Source organism: Procambarus clarkii, chromosome 93, assembly GCF_040958095.1.
Source record: "Procambarus clarkii isolate CNS0578487 chromosome 93, FALCON_Pclarkii_2.0, whole genome shotgun sequence".
Classification (NCBI taxonomy): Eukaryota; Metazoa; Arthropoda; class Malacostraca; order Decapoda; family Cambaridae; genus Procambarus; species Procambarus clarkii.
The window spans coordinates 13,929,400-13,937,043 of NC_091242.1; positions in this window are offsets into that span (position 1 = coordinate 13,929,400).

Genomic DNA, 7,644 nt, shown 5'->3' on the forward strand with positions numbered 1-7,644 from the left:
TTGTTGTGGTTGTAGGCATCATTGTTGTTGTGGGAGGCATCAATGTTGTGGTGGGAGGCATCAAAGTGTAAGTGGGAAGTATCAATGTTGTAGTTGGAGCCAACAAAGATGTTGTCAGAGTCATTAATATTCTGGTGGGAGCCATCATTGTTATTGTGGGAGTCATCAATGTTGTTGTTTAAGCCATCAATGTTGTTGATTAAGCCATCAGTGTTTTTGTGGAATCCATCATTGTTGTGGTGGGATACATCAATATTGTGGTGAGGGGCATCAATGATGTGATGGGTGTGCATCTTTGTTGTAGTAGGAGGCATCATTGTTGTGGTGTGAGGCACCATTGTTGTAACAGTATGCATCAATGATGTGGACGGAGGCATAATTGTTGTGGTGGAAGGCATCTTTGTTGTAGTGGGAGGCATCAATGCCGTGGTGGGAGGCATCAGTATTGAGGTGGGAGCCATCAATTTGTGGTGGGCGGCGTCAATGTTGAGGTGGGAGCAAGCATTGTTGTGGTGGGAGCTGTCATTGGTGTGGTGTCATCAATAGTTAGGAGCGAGCTATCAATGTTGTTGTGGGAGTCATCAATGATGTGGTTGGAGGCATCAATGGTGTGGTGGGAGGCATTATTGGTGAGGTGGGAGGAATCAATGTTGAGGGCGAAGGCATTATAGTTGTGGAGGGAGGCATCATTGTTGTGGGGGGAGGCATCATTGTTGTGAGGGGAGGCATCATTGTTGTGTTGGGAGCCATCAATGTTGTGGTGGGAGTCATCATTGTTGTGGTGGGAGGCATAATTTTTTAGGTGGGAGGCATCATTGTTGTGTTAGGAGGTATTAATGTTGTTGTGGGAATCATCAATGTTTTGTTGAAGGCATCAATGTTGTTGTCGGAGGCATCAGTGTTGTGGCCAAAGGTATCATTGTTGTGGTGGGAGGCATCAATGTTGTTGTAGGAACCATCAATATTGTGGTAGGTGGCATCATCCCTGTGGTGGGAGGCATCATTTTTTTGGTGGGAGCTATCAATGTTGTGGTGATACTTATAATTGTTTTGGTGGGAGGCATCAAAGTAGTGGTGGGAGACGTTATTTTTGAGGTCGAAGGCAACAGTATTATGGTGGGATGCATCATTGTTATGGGTGATCCATCATTTTTTTGGTAGAAGGAAGTCATTGTTGTGATGGAAGGCATCGTTGTTGTGGTGGGAGGCATCAGTGTAGTGGTGGGAGGTATCAATGTTATATGAGGCAAAACTGTTGTAGTTAGAGGCATTAATATTGTGGTCGGAGGCATCAATGTTGTGGTCGGAATCATCAATGTTGTGTTGGAAGACATAATTTTTGTGGCATTAGAAAGCAATGTTGTGGTGGGAGGCATCAATGTCTAAGTGGGTAGCATCAATGTGGTGGAGGTTGGCATCAATTTTGTGGTGGGAGGTATCAATGTTTTGGTGGAAGGCATCAATGCTGTGGTGATAGACATTATTGTTGTGTTGGCTGGAATTATTGTTGTGGTGGGAGCAATCAATGTTATCGTGGGTGGCATCAATGTTGATATGGGAGGCATCAATGTTGTGGGACTCATCATTGTGTTGGTGGGAGGCGTAAATGTTGTGGTCAGAGGCATCATTGTTGTGGTGGGAGGCATCATTGTTGTTTTTAGAGGCATCATTGTTGTGATGGAAGGCATCATTTTTGTGGTGGGAGACATCAATGTTGTGGTGCGAGGAAGCATTGTTGTAGTGGGAGGAAGCGTTGATGTAGTGGGAGCAATCACTGTTGTTGTGGGAGGCATCATTGTTGTGGTCGGACGCCTCATTGTTGTGGTGAGAATCATCATTGCCGCTGTCGGAGGCATCATTGTTGTAGTGGTAAGAATCAATGTTGTGATTGGAGGCATCATTGCTGAGATAGAGGCCATGAATGTTGTTGTGCGAGTCATCAAAGTTGTTATGGGAGGCATCCGTACTGAGGTGGGAAGCATCAATGTTGTGGTGGGATGACACTCAGAGTGTCATCTGAGTGTCATCTGTGGTGGGAGAACACTCAGGCTCTTCTATAATACTATCATAGCTAAATAATACAAGTTATATATATATATATTTTGACATTATTAGGCGATGCTGTGGTCACAAGCTGAACAGCAGTGCTGTGAGCTGATGCTGTGTGCGCCGCCCTTGGTTGCTCACTCAGTACTGAGGCTCTCACACCAGGGAATGTGGCCCACGATTTTTTTTAAAATGTCGTTTGTTTACAAGAGCCCTGGGGAAGCTGATGTGAACCCCATGTAGCCGCGGGAATTTTGATTGGAACGCTAAAAATAAAAATATCCGCAGGCACATTACGCACCCCAGATGTGGGCCTGCAGGCGCATTGCACAGTTTAAGGTTTAACGAAGGTTTAGGTGTTGATTTACCATCTGTGTTGTCTCTGTCTTTCTTTGACAGAGCGTAAACCTTTTGTAATCTCCTTTACTGTCAGAGAAGATTTGTTATGTAAGACAAACAACTTATCCAGTATTTCACTTAGTAATTTGCATCTCCTAGGGACTTGGATTGTCCAGTCAGATTCATCCAAGTTTACTTTAGTGCTAAGTGCTTTGAGTAAAGACTCAAGCTCCAATCTAAAGGCATGGAGTGAGTCAGCGGATCCATCTGTAGATTGGTATGTCCAACAATTTTTGGATTAAAAGTCTGATAGCGCGTCCTGGCTTAGCAGAAGTTTCCTTAAGGATCTGTACTGCGCTATCATAGCCATCATTTGACAATGTTAAATTGCAGACTACTTTTAACGCTTCACCCTTTGAAACATCCTGCCAATATGTAACTTTAGTTGTCTTCACAATATTGACATTAGCATCTACTGAATCGATAAATTTGTTTCAGAAGTTATCCCAAATTTCGTCTTCTGTTCCAGAGAAAGTCGGTAGTCTAAGTGATGGTTGTCTGACTTCGGGTTTTGGGAAGCTGTGGTTGCAATGTTTATAGTGGTCTTGTGTTTGGTTTTTACCTTGACAAAGTGTTGTAACTTTATTTGAATGGCATCTTCATAACCTGTCTGTTCTAGTGCAACAGCCACTATGGTTTCTTCATCAATCTTAGTGTCTGTAAGAACAGCCACATATTTTTCTATTTGGCTTCTTACTTGTTCAATTTTTTTCTTGGGAAACTTATGATAGCCCTCCAGTTCGACATGATCAACTGGAGTTTGTTTACTCAGATCCTCGCATTTATTGATCTGTCTGGTTAAATGGCCTTTCATAACTGCAAGAGTCGCTTTCACATTTCTTGCTGTATACATGATGGCTGTATTTGCTAGCCTTTCTGCAGTTGTATTACGGCCAAGCCTTGATGGGCTTTGATACGGGCTTCTACTAGTGTTTGATCTAGAGCTGCTTATCATTTAAAAAAATACACTATGTATAATCATACACACACCAATGATCTGAGTGAAATCCAGTGTCTATGGTTGCACCTTTAGGTTAGCTCCTCACAATCACCCTAGGTTGGTGTAGACACTAGTTAACACTCAAAGGTGCAATGATTATAGCTAAATTACATATGTTTATGTTACTTAATATTATGGGGACAACACAACTCTAGTTGTCATGAGTACTGCATATTAAATTATATATACTTGCTAGGCAGTACAATAGGTTCAACTCTAGAGAAGTGTAAAATCCTACCCTTACACCAGGTTAGTACATTAAATTAAGTTAGACTAGGTTGCTGTACAACACCAGTCTAATAATGACCTACCCTTGTATAAGAGTTGGCTATAAATTATGGTAATATTGTTGGGATCGAACTGTCGACAACCCAACACATTTAATTTAGGGTTATTCTGAGTGTTTATCTTATGTTTCGTTGTAATATAACGGTACATTAATTTGATCAGGTGTCAGCCTCAGCCGTACCTATTGTCAGGTGCGACACACTTTGTGCTGAGGTCTGACAAAGGACAAGAAAATAAGTTTGTATAAAAACTTCATCATGGATATATTCAGATATATCTCGATCCACATTATATACAATATATTACATGTATATATATTAAGGCATTGTACATAAGTACAGTTTCTATATATATATATATATATATATATATATATATATATATATATATATATATATAGAGAGAGAGAGAGAGAGAGAGAGAGAGAGAGAGAGAGAGAGACTGCGACCATGAAATGGTCGTCTCTTGTCCGATCGTTCTTCCCACTTATAGATCATCCACTTTTCCGTAATTAGGACCACTATTCGGAAACTGTGTTACCTCAGCGCCTCTATCAATGACGGTGCCTTCCACGACCTCAGAGACGTTTACCATGCCGCTAGGTCCTCACGTCCATTTCCTTTGGTGAGGGTGGAGCATACTGGAACAGTTGGGTCAGTTGGTCAAACATCCGAAAGCGACGACAGCATGTTGACTCAATGGAGGGGAGTAGATGTCTGTCTCTCCACATGCTCCGGCCAGCACACGTTACCTCGCCCGAAAGGTTCTGATTGGCTAACAGAAATTCCCGCCACCGGACGAGCCATACCGTGCTGACCGTTAACGACCTCCATGGTTGTTAACCTCGTTCTTCCTGTAATAATGAACGGATTACTATTAAATAACCGTGCCTTTATGCGATGAAATAACACGATACGATATATCGTAACAATATGCAGTAATTGTTATGGTAATATGCAGTAATTGTTATGGTAATATGCAGTAATTGTTATGGTAATATGCAGTAATTGTTATGGTGCAATATTATGTAATATTTATATATACACTTAAAATTATATATACATTTATGAGTTAAATTAGCCTCTTATCAACCTCTTGTAATGAAAAAGCACAATTGTTGAACAGACCACACACTAGAAGTTGAAGGGACGACGACGTTTCGGTCCGTCCTGGACCATTCTCAAGTTGATTGTGAAGAGGAGGTTGTTGTTGTTTAAGATTCGCTACTCAGAACGATAAGTTCCAGTAGCACGGGCTATGGTGAGCCCGTAAGTGGAGGCTCTTTGGAGTCATTATCTGTATCAGTGGCTGATACTAGAGATGTGGCGATGGATGGGGGACTTCATGATGGTTTTCAGCCTGGAGGGCTGGCTATACCAGTTATGGAGCTGGTGGGGTTAGTGTAGACCTCTAGGTTTTCCATTTTTTCTTTGCCTGCGACTTTGGCTGAGCAGTGCTGTCGTTAGAGTTTGGTGACGTGGCCTCCATGAGGAAGTCTTGAACCGTGTAGGTGTCGTATTTGTGATGCGGCGGTGGAGCTCCTACTATAATTTCCTCGTCTGAGGAGTCCGTAACCTCCGTAGTGGGCGTTTTTGTCTTTCGCCTCGCAGCCTTAGGTAGGTTTAGGTGTCGTTGATTGGTGGTTGTAGGTATTTCAGGAGCGCTGGTGGTGCTGTTATCGTTTGTAGACAGCACGTCTGCTAGCGCGGCTGCTGAGATAGTGATGGTAGGAGTGTTGGGAGCTGGAGAATGAATTACCTCTGTTTGTGTCGCCCGGGTCATGGGCGGTTCTGGAGTCGGTGTTGAAGTTGACCACCTGGTCGTCCTGGTGGTAGTCTCCGGAGTGGTAGAGGAGGCAGTGAGATTTACGCTAGTGGCTATGATGGGGTCCAGGCCATTGTCTATGTATAATGCGTTTAGTTCACTGACAAAGCGCTGGTTGTCTGGTCCTGCAAGCCTTTCTGCTAGTTTAATTTTAAGAAGACCAGCCCCCCTGCATCACGTGCCTGCACGTGATGCAGGGGGCTGTGAAGGAGCCTGTGGGACCTTGGGTCCCCAATGAGAAGGCTGTGTCGCCTGCTGGGAGGAGCCACATGTTGGTAGGACCGGAAAGTCTTCTGGTCGACTGGTGAGAGCTAATAAGGTGGTGAGTTGAACGCTTGGGACTCTGATCGAGGAGGTAGACGAGTTGTTTCTTTTGGCTTCAACCTGGGCCTTGATGATTTCCTGTCTGCGGGGGCAGCGGTAGGAAATTGCGGGGTGATTGCCATCACAGAGCAAGCAGTGATGGACTGTTGCCTTGCATATGGAGTAGTGATGGTCCAGTGCACACAGGCTGCAACTCTGGACAGGGTGCTGACACTTGTTGGTCGGGTGGGAGAGCTCGTAGCACTTAAAGCACTGCTGGATCTCATGGTATCGTTCCTTTTTTATTTGGTGGGGTGGTATTTTTAGGCCGAAGCAGTAGAATCCTTGTGTGGCCGCCTGGGTGGCCGCAGCTATGGTGGTCAATTTATCTGAATAGTTTACAAATGTTTGCCATGACATTTTCGTTTTCTCTAATAGCCGAACAGCTTATTAAAGAGAACGTCGTGGCAGTGAATCATCGTGGTAAAACAATTGTATTATTGACACGACGAGTATAATCGACGTAGTTTTTATATATGTTGCCGGTCGAATGCATCCTTTTGTGACCTTTAATACTTATGTTCTTATAGAACATTCTATTGCGAGCACATTGGTACAAAAATGAAATACATACATCTACAAATGATTCTTCGCGGCAGGGGATCGTATTCCAGGGACTTGCCCGAAACGCTACGCGTACTAGTGGCTGTACAAGAATGTAACAACTCTTGTATATATCTCAAAAAAAACAAATAAAGTCAGGACAGTGAATTGAAAATGCACTTTTCAAAGCGAGTTTCGCCGATATGCCGCCGCGGGTAACACTTCGGCCACTTCCCACACTGTTTTGGGTGGGCTACGACATTGAATCTATATTTATATGCATATGTCCGTGTAGAGAATTTTATTGCGATTCCAATTATACCACAGTTAGCGATGTAGGACAACTGTAGGCTTCGCAACCATTAAGAGAGTGGAAACATTTTGTTGCTGTTTGGCGCTCTCGGCGAGTGATCTGAATAGTTTTTTATTTGGTGTTGATAGTCCTTATGCTTTGGCGGCATTTTATAGGAATGTTCTTATAGACAATTTTATTGCGAACACAGTGATACCAAATTTAAATACGTGCGCCTTCAATTATTGTCAGGACAGTCAAAAGAGTGTACACTTTTTCGGTCTTAGCGCGTAGGCGCGCGAACCGCCGAATGCGCATAGGGTATGATTTTTTTTTGAACGCCGAGAGCTCGAAAGTGTTAAGACGTTTGGGTCGCATTGTGACCACACTGCGCCTTGTGATGTGTTGGCGGAAGATGTCTCTCCCGTCGCAGGACGGGAGATGTCTCTCCCGTCCTGTGTTTTTGGAAGAGGAGGTAGAGACAGGCAATAAATAGGCAAGAGAGAGCTGAGGAGGAAAGTAAGGTGTAGGGGAGAGTAGTAATAATGAGAACTGCAGAGGGCCTACTGGCCCATACGTGGCAGCTCCTATTATAACCACCGAAAGAGAAGGATTTAGTAATAGGAGTAAGAAGAGGATAGCAAGGGAGCGTAGCAGAAGACAATGAACAGAAAAAGGGGAGAACCCTGGAAACACAAACCGAAACTGTTTCTATTTTCCGCTTGTTACAACTTGTAATAAAGTTGTTACATGTTGGCTTAACGTGTTTATGACGTATTAGAACGTTGTTACAACTTGCTATATTGATTGTTATAACTGGTTAGGAGGTGTTAAAACTTGTTCGAACGTTGTACCAACGTCGTAGTTTCGGTGTGTGTTTGGCGGGAAG